Genomic DNA, 7,919 nt, shown 5'->3' with positions numbered 1-7,919 from the left:
GTGTCTTCCTCCATATCGAGTATGACAAAGTCGGCCGGATAGACGAATTTGCTTACCTTTACCAGGACATTTTCGATGACACCTTGCGGGAATTTGACGGATCGATCAGCAAGTTGTATGCTCATTTTTGTAGGACTCGTTGTTCCTAGGCCGAGTCTTTTAAACATTGATGAGGGCATGAGGTTAATGCTAGCCCCAAGATCGGCTAGTGCATTACGAACGGGGGAATCCCCGATTGAGCAGGGAATCGTGAAGCTTCCGGGATCGATTTTCTTTTGGGGAAGTTTGTTGAGTACGAGAGCAGAGCATTCTTCGCCTAAGTTAACTAATTGCAAAGTTTCAATTTTCTTTTTATGAGTGAGGAAGTCCCTCATGAACTTGGAGTATTTGGGCATTTGGGTTAGGACATCAATAAAAGGAATATTGACATGCAATTGTTTTAACAGACTTTCGAATTTTGCGAATTGCTCATTGGTCTTTTGACGAATTAACCTACCGGGGTACGGAACTCGAGGAGCCTTGGCAGGCTCTGATGACGGAGGGGAGTTCTTTTCCTGCAGAGGCGGGGGTACAGTTTCTTCTGTCGGCGGTGGCGCCTCCGCAGGCCCCATGGTGCGGTTTCGTAACGTGATGAGATGAACTTGCGCTTTTGGGTTTGTTTCGGTATTGCTTGGTAATGCACCTTGTGGTCTCTCGGAAAAATTTTGAGCTAGTTGATTTAATTGTTTTTCTATGTTTTGAATACTAGCTTGTTGATTTCTAAAATTTGATTCTAATTGTAGAAACCTTTCCGAGTTTTTCTTTTCAGTGTCGGAGATGAGGCGAGATACAGTATCTTCAAGCCTTTCTCGTCCACCTTGTTGTTGAGTGAAATTTTGTGACTCATTTCTTGGTTGTTGAAAGTTTGTTCGCTGGGTTTGTTGGTTACTACTATTGCCGGGCTCTCTCCAACCAAGGTTTAGGTGGCTTCGCCATCCTTGGTTGTAGGTGCCCGTTGGAGGACCCGACGGCCTAGGTCTATTATCAATGTAGCTTACCGACTCTTGTTGATCTTCCGTTTCTTTCATACAACTCCAATTTTCATGTGGCCCACCACACCCTTCACAAGCCATAACCGAGACTGTTTTTGTCATTTCTAATTTTTTTATTTTTGAAGAAAGGGCCTCGATTTGGGCTTGCAAATAAGTGCTTTCATCTACCTTATAGGTGCCCGGGGCAATAGATTTATTGCCTCGGGGAGTGTGCCACTGAAAATTGGTTTGAGCAATTTCCTCAATTTGGTTATATATTTCATGCGGGCGGCGATTACCTAAAAGTCCCCCGGAGCTAGAGTCAAGTGTCTGCCTTGTGTGTGGCAACAATCCATTATAGAAAGTGGATACTTGTTGCCATATCGCAAGGCCATGATGTGGACACTTGCGTAATAGTTCCTTGAACCTTTCCCAAGTTTCATATAAGGATTCCCCATCCTCTTGTGAATATGTATTAATTTCAGTCATTAATTTAGCCGTTTTAGCGGGAGGGAAATACTTATATAGAAATTTTTGGGCTAGTTCATCCCAGGTGTTTACCGATCCAGCTGGGAGGGCGTTGAGCCAAGCTTTCGCTCGGTCTTTTAGTGAAAAAGGAAACATTCGGAGGCGGATGGCGTCATTTGATGCTCCATTGATCCGAAAGGTATCACATATTTCTAAGAAATTAGTAATATGTAGATGGGGATCCTCGTCCGCAAGCCCATGGAAGGTTGCGGAATTTCGGAGCATTTGTATCAAATGCGGCCGAAGTTCGAAGTTATTGGCTTCAACATTCGGTGCATTGATAGCGGCACCTAGGTTACCTACGGTCGGTCGTAGATAATCCATGAGGGTACGTTGGTCCGCCATAGGTGGATTCCCCGAAACTTTCTCTTGGTTTTTAGCTTTTAGTCTTTTTCTGAGAAAGCGTTCGGGTTCTTCTAGAGGTTCTTTTATGTCCTTATTAGAACTGGAGCTCATACACTACGTAGGATGGTGTCTGGTTCCAAGTCCTGCAATAAAAACAGAAAAGAATGCTGGTCAGAAGGTTCACTACGGCCCCGTGCTCAGCGAACACGGCCCGTGGTCGAAGTTACAGTGATTGTTTTCCAGATCCCAGTTACTGGAAAGTTGGACACGACCCCGTGTTGCACCGACACGGCCCCGTGTTCAGCCTTCTGTAACTTGGAAAACTAAAAACTGCCAGTAACGATGCTGGGCACGGCCCGTGTCCGACCAGGCACGGCCCGTGCTGAGCTCTGCAGAAGTTGAAAAACTAAGAAACTCCTCAAAAATTAAAAAGAAAAATAAAAATATGATTAGGCAGTTGATTCCTAACTTTCTTAAAATCCTTGTGAACCCGGCAACGGCGCCAAAAACTTGATGTGTGCGAAGTGTAATATAATTGTAGATGTATATTTAAGCCCTTTTTACACTTTTAGCCAAGTTTTAAATTTATAAAACACGATATTTACTAACACTAAACACACATATGGGCAAGTGCACCTGTCGTGGACGTAGTATAGTGTTGGTAAGATACCGAGGTCGTCCAAGGACACAAGAGCTTTTAGTACCGGTTTATCCTCAACGTCTAATCAAATCAAAAAGTTAGAAAAGGTTTTTTAAACTAAGAAAATAAAAACTAACTAAATGCTGAAAAATAAAATAAAAAATAAAAACAGATAGACAAGATGAATCACTTGGATCCGACTCGTGTATTAGTATAACCTTTGATTATTTTTGCACTTTTGCACTTGTTTAAGAGATTATCTTAGTTATTGTAGTAGGCCCCTCTTTTGAAGGCGACGTTACCCTCAACCCAGTAGTTTGAGTCAGCAAGGATACAATCCTAAAGGGTTGGATTATTGGAAGATAATGAATTAAGTTATTAATGCAAATTATGGTAGGCCCCGCTTTTGGCGGTGACGTTACCCTCGACTAAGTAGTCTGAGTCAGCAGGGATACAGTCCTAAATAGCCGGGTTATAGTATTAATAACAGTTAACTTATGAGGGGGTCAAAGAGTTTGGATCCCCGCCATCCAATACCTATGGGCATTGAAGGAGATCCTACTAAATTTGATCCAGGTCCCTTGCAGGATCTCTAAACGCTGAACAAGGGCAAGACCCTTACCAAACCGTTCCCTTAACCCCCGACCAGGTAGCCAACATACCTCCATATAGACCGTGGAGATATGAATGGTGAAAATCTTTTATTTTATATAAACAGTAAAATAATGCCAAGACACCACGGACAAACGATAAGGAAAGATCACCTTCAACATAAGTAACTAGTTATTAAAGTCATTAATACAAAACCAAATAAAAAGTGCAAAAGATAAAAAATAAAAAGTATTATACTAAACACTTGTCTTCACCAAATGATGTAAGAGACTTAGGCAAACATGGCCTTGATTGTCAAGAACTCTTACGATCAATCTTGGATCCCGAGACGACTCACACACTCTATGATGGACAATGGATGATGGCGGTGGATGATGGTGTTATGGTGGTGGTGGGTGGTGGATGAAGTGTGAGAGAGGTGGTGTGCCAAGGGATGAGTTGAAATGAAGCCAAGCACTCCTATTTATAGGCTGAACAGAAGGCTGGGCACGGCCCCGTGTCCGCTGGACACGCCCCCGTGCCTGTCTGACACTATCTCTCTTCATTAATTGTAATTCGCAATTACAATTAATGCGCTTGCTGTACTTTCGCCACGCCCCCGTGCTCACTGGACACGGCCCTGTGGTGGGCAATAGAAGCTTCTATAGGTTTGTCTTTTCTGCTGCTTCTTGGGCACGGCCCCGTGCTGGCTGAGCACGGGGCGTGTTCAGTCTTCTGACTTCTCTTTTCTGCTTGGGAGTATGCCGTTGAGGGGTCGGGCAATCCACTTTTGTTCCTTTACTTGTATTTATGTTAGATTTAGTTGTCTTTTTGCTTCTTTCGTGAATTTGAGCTCATTTCATCCTGAAAATACAAAAGGAAGACAAAAACACTCTTTTTCCAACATTAGTACTTAAAAAGGGTTAGTTTTATGCCTCATTTGATGTAATTTATATGTTGCATTTTACACACATCACTACACATGAACTCGCTCAACATTTTTGTTGATTTTTCCAACTTACATGTATTTCAGGGAACTAAGGATCTAGCACGGTATGCTACGTTTTCACGCTGCGTTAGAGTTATGGGATCATCCAAGTTTAGGGGTTGTGGCTTTTACCTGGACGAGTCACAGCTCTTAAACTGCGTCTGTTTATGTTTGTGGTTATGTCTTCTGAACAATGTTTTTTATATTTTTAGGTTGTAATTTCCGTTGCATGTGTCAACGCTCTAAGACAATGTTGTGGTACTTTTATTCTAAAACTTAAATCAATGGATGATCTGCATGGTTTTACTTTCATATAGCTTTGTTGTGATTAAGCTATGGTATTAAGAAGTCACACCAAATTAACCCACGCTTCCGCAAAGCCAGGGTGTGACATCAATAGCCCCGCACCTTCCAGCTATAAGGACTAGTAGAATACTGAAATCTAGCAAATTATTAACTATCACTTCTAAGGTTTATTGGCCAATTCACCCTAAAGGTCAAAGACACAAAGTCAAAGATCTAGCATGAACCTATTATGTAGCAGACAACCACCCAGATTCACACGACGCAATTGATAATAATTAACCAAATTAAAGTACGCATACACACCAAATTAATAAACCAAACTTCTTACAATACACAATTAATCCATAAAAAACATGCAATTAACGAAAAAGGTTCAAACTTTATTTCAATCCATTCATCATAGTCTAGGCGGCTTAAATGTTTAGCCAAGCATATTAAACAAAGAAAACAAAGCAAAATTGTTCAAACGAGAATTCATGGTTACAAGTTTCGAAAGAGAAATCAACAAACAAGGAACTAAAGAACCCGTGCAAGTCTTCAATCTTCGACCCAAACTCGAACCAATGATTCCAACGATCAAAAACGCTCCGATTAGCTCAAAGTATGCTCTGGAAATCGCCTCTCAAGTCCTTAATTTGTAACTAGGGTTTATGTTGTGGTTTCTTAAGTTTTTATACATAACCCTAATCAACAACGAAGTTTAGCCGTGATACACCCCCGTCGCGTCACGCGACGGGTATGGGCCTTCAACGTCGCGTGGCGCGACGGCTCAAAATGCTGAAAATTAATATTAAAGTGGTGGCGGCACGTGACTGCTATGGTGGTTCCTTGTGGCGTAGAGCGACAGCTCAATTTTAACAGATTGTTCCGTTTCTTGATTAGCTTCAGCATCCTAACATCTCCAAAATTTATTCTAACTCTTTTCAACTCGTTTTCCAGCATCTAACACTTCGTTTTTTCGACATTTTCAGCACCGACCTAGAAACATAAAACTTGATCAAAGTAACGAATTCCAAACAAAACAAAACTAAAAATAAAGGAAAACTATACAAACTTTACACGAATAAGAGATGTATTTTGCAATACATCAAATATCCCCATACTTACTCTTTTTTCGTCCTCGAAAAAGAATTATGCAATGGAATCAGAGATGAATAGAAACTCGGGTCAAAAATTATTTATATTTTGTTAAAATCAAAGCTTCCGTTAGCCGTGATTGCGAATATATTTGTCCCTTTAAACCCAAATCCGGTCTTAAGCCCTTATCTTGTGAATTTAGTTTAAGTACAGTCAATCTACCTAGGGTCTCACGCTAGAAGCTACGATCTACCTAATCCCGCCTCAAGCTTATAGAACAAAAGGAACGATCACTAGACCAATTCCTAACCGTCTCATATCAAAACCGAGAGAATTTAAAACCAATTTTTTTCTTTTTCAGCATTTTTTTCTTTCTTTTCATTCTTTTTTTTTTCTTTTAATGAGCGTAGACGTTGCTTTCCCTAACCCAGAGGCATTCCGGCTGTAGAGTCGCTATCCCCAACTCGGATTACTTAGGCTTCGGTACTTTTTATTTGCAAGTTCGATTTCACACATCCTAGAGGTATTCCAGTTGTAAAGTCACTATCCCCAACCCAGATTACATAGGCCTGCGCTACTTTCATTCTGTATTTTTTCTCTCTTTTTTTTCCTTTTTCTTTTTCATGATTAAAAATTCTAACGGTTTTAACTTATAACGGCATTCTTTATACTCTTATTGGCGGTTTCAATTTCCCATATTTCCCAGATGAAAACCCACTAGTAGACCGACAATTAAGGTATATTAAATCAAAGGGACTTAAAACCAAACTCGGGCCTATTCACATATCCCTAACTAGACACAAGCTCGATTTATTTAATCTCTTTTTATTATTATTATTTGAACCTGAGCAAAAACTCATCTTTTCTATCATTTTCCATAATAATTTGCAAACTTCTTTATTCAAAAGACATTTTTCTGATTTTTCAATTTTTTGGATATTTTTAAATTTTCCATTTTTTTTTGTATTTTTTCATATTTATGACTCGATTATTTACATGTATCCCATCCCCACACATAAAGATTGCATCGTCCCTAATGCAAGAACAGAAATACGATTCAACAAACTACCTAAAAAATAAAACTGAAAATGAAATAAATAAATGAATAAAAGAATACAAGGGAAACGACTTAGCTGAATATGTGAGACTGTCAAAGTGCCAGTCGTTTCCACATAAACCCTCCAATTCGAAACGCGCTCAACAAACAACTCCTAATCTTGGACACGGGAACGAAAGCGGCATAAACATCAACCTATTAACATCATCAACAAACTACCAAAATATCATAATATATATATACCATCCAAAGTATCAGTTTCAAACACTGACCAAACCACCCTGCCTAACCAACCTGTTTAACGTATTTAAGTATAAGTACAAGCCAAAATACGAGGATGAAAACAGCATAAAAGAAAAATAAAACAAAAGATATAGTCCATCAGTGCTGCTGCTACATCCTCATCATCCCCACACTAATCCTCACCATGCTCGCTGGCAGTCTCCTGACTGCTCTCCTCTCGTCCACCTGCTCCAGAGCTGCCCTCACCAAATACATGAAACGGGGGAACTGGATCAAACCTCTCTCCAGCACCAGCCTAGCCACCCTGCTGTCTCGGCTGAAAGAAGTCCGGAATCCCCATGCTATTCCTGCTCATCATGTACCGGAGAGCCTCCTCCTGCCTCTCCTGTCCCGTCTGAATGAGGTGCTCCAACCTGTCGAACCTCTGCTCCACATAGGCAGATAACGACTCTAAAGTAATATGCTCAGGTGGTGGCTGCCTACGCGGATACTGCGGCGCCGGCAGTTCATGTCGTTGTGGTGGCTGCTGACGGTGAGTAGGGTCAATCTGCATCATCACATCCTCAACTGGATGTCCCTCTGGCGGCTGCACCTGCGGGCCCTGCCTAATCGGCTCCCAGCCATAAGGCTCAGTATACGACACAATCCCAGCCTGCTGCAACTCCTTAATACCAAATGTCATCGTCTTCGGCCCCTCATGTAGAAATCGGGGGATATACTTGTCAAACACCCCCAAACTCAATGCAATACGAGTGATATATGGGCCCATAGCCAATGCAGCTCGATGACCACCTCTACGCCCCCTGCTGAATGAGTCCGCTAACACCGTAGCTAAGTTCCTTTCCCTGTTCTCCACCCGACACATAAGAATGAACAACTGAATCCAGTTTTGTGACAACTCGTACTTCGGAACCTATCTTCATGCTTGATGTAACTTGTATGAACAATATGTGATTATGTGATACTTGATTTTAATGGAATGTTTATTATGTTATGTGGTTATGTGTAATGTATGTATAATATCCAAGTTGGATCGCACAAGCCCTTTTGGGCCACACTCCTTGTATTCGAAACTGTAGGACCGATTTTGACTCCAAACGATTGCGTAACGACACGTGTGATGTGCGGAATCCG

General features: G+C 41.2%; 1 non-coding gene across 1 annotated transcript; it reads left to right on the top strand.

Annotated features, from left to right (window-relative positions):
- Nucleotides 1–1,398: 1,398 nt before the first annotated feature.
- Nucleotides 1,399–1,505, top strand: LOC118480108. The gene has a single exon (XR_004861744.1). It is a non-coding gene; the product is annotated as a small nucleolar RNA R71 (small nucleolar RNA).
- Nucleotides 1,506–7,919: the final 6,414 nt, after the last annotated feature.

The sequence above is a fragment of the Helianthus annuus genome, chromosome 6, assembly GCF_002127325.2.
Source record: "Helianthus annuus cultivar XRQ/B chromosome 6, HanXRQr2.0-SUNRISE, whole genome shotgun sequence".
Classification (NCBI taxonomy): domain Eukaryota; kingdom Viridiplantae; phylum Streptophyta; class Magnoliopsida; order Asterales; family Asteraceae; genus Helianthus; species Helianthus annuus.
Note: the sequence above shows the minus strand (reverse complement) of the source record. Positions and strands in the feature narration are given on the sequence as shown.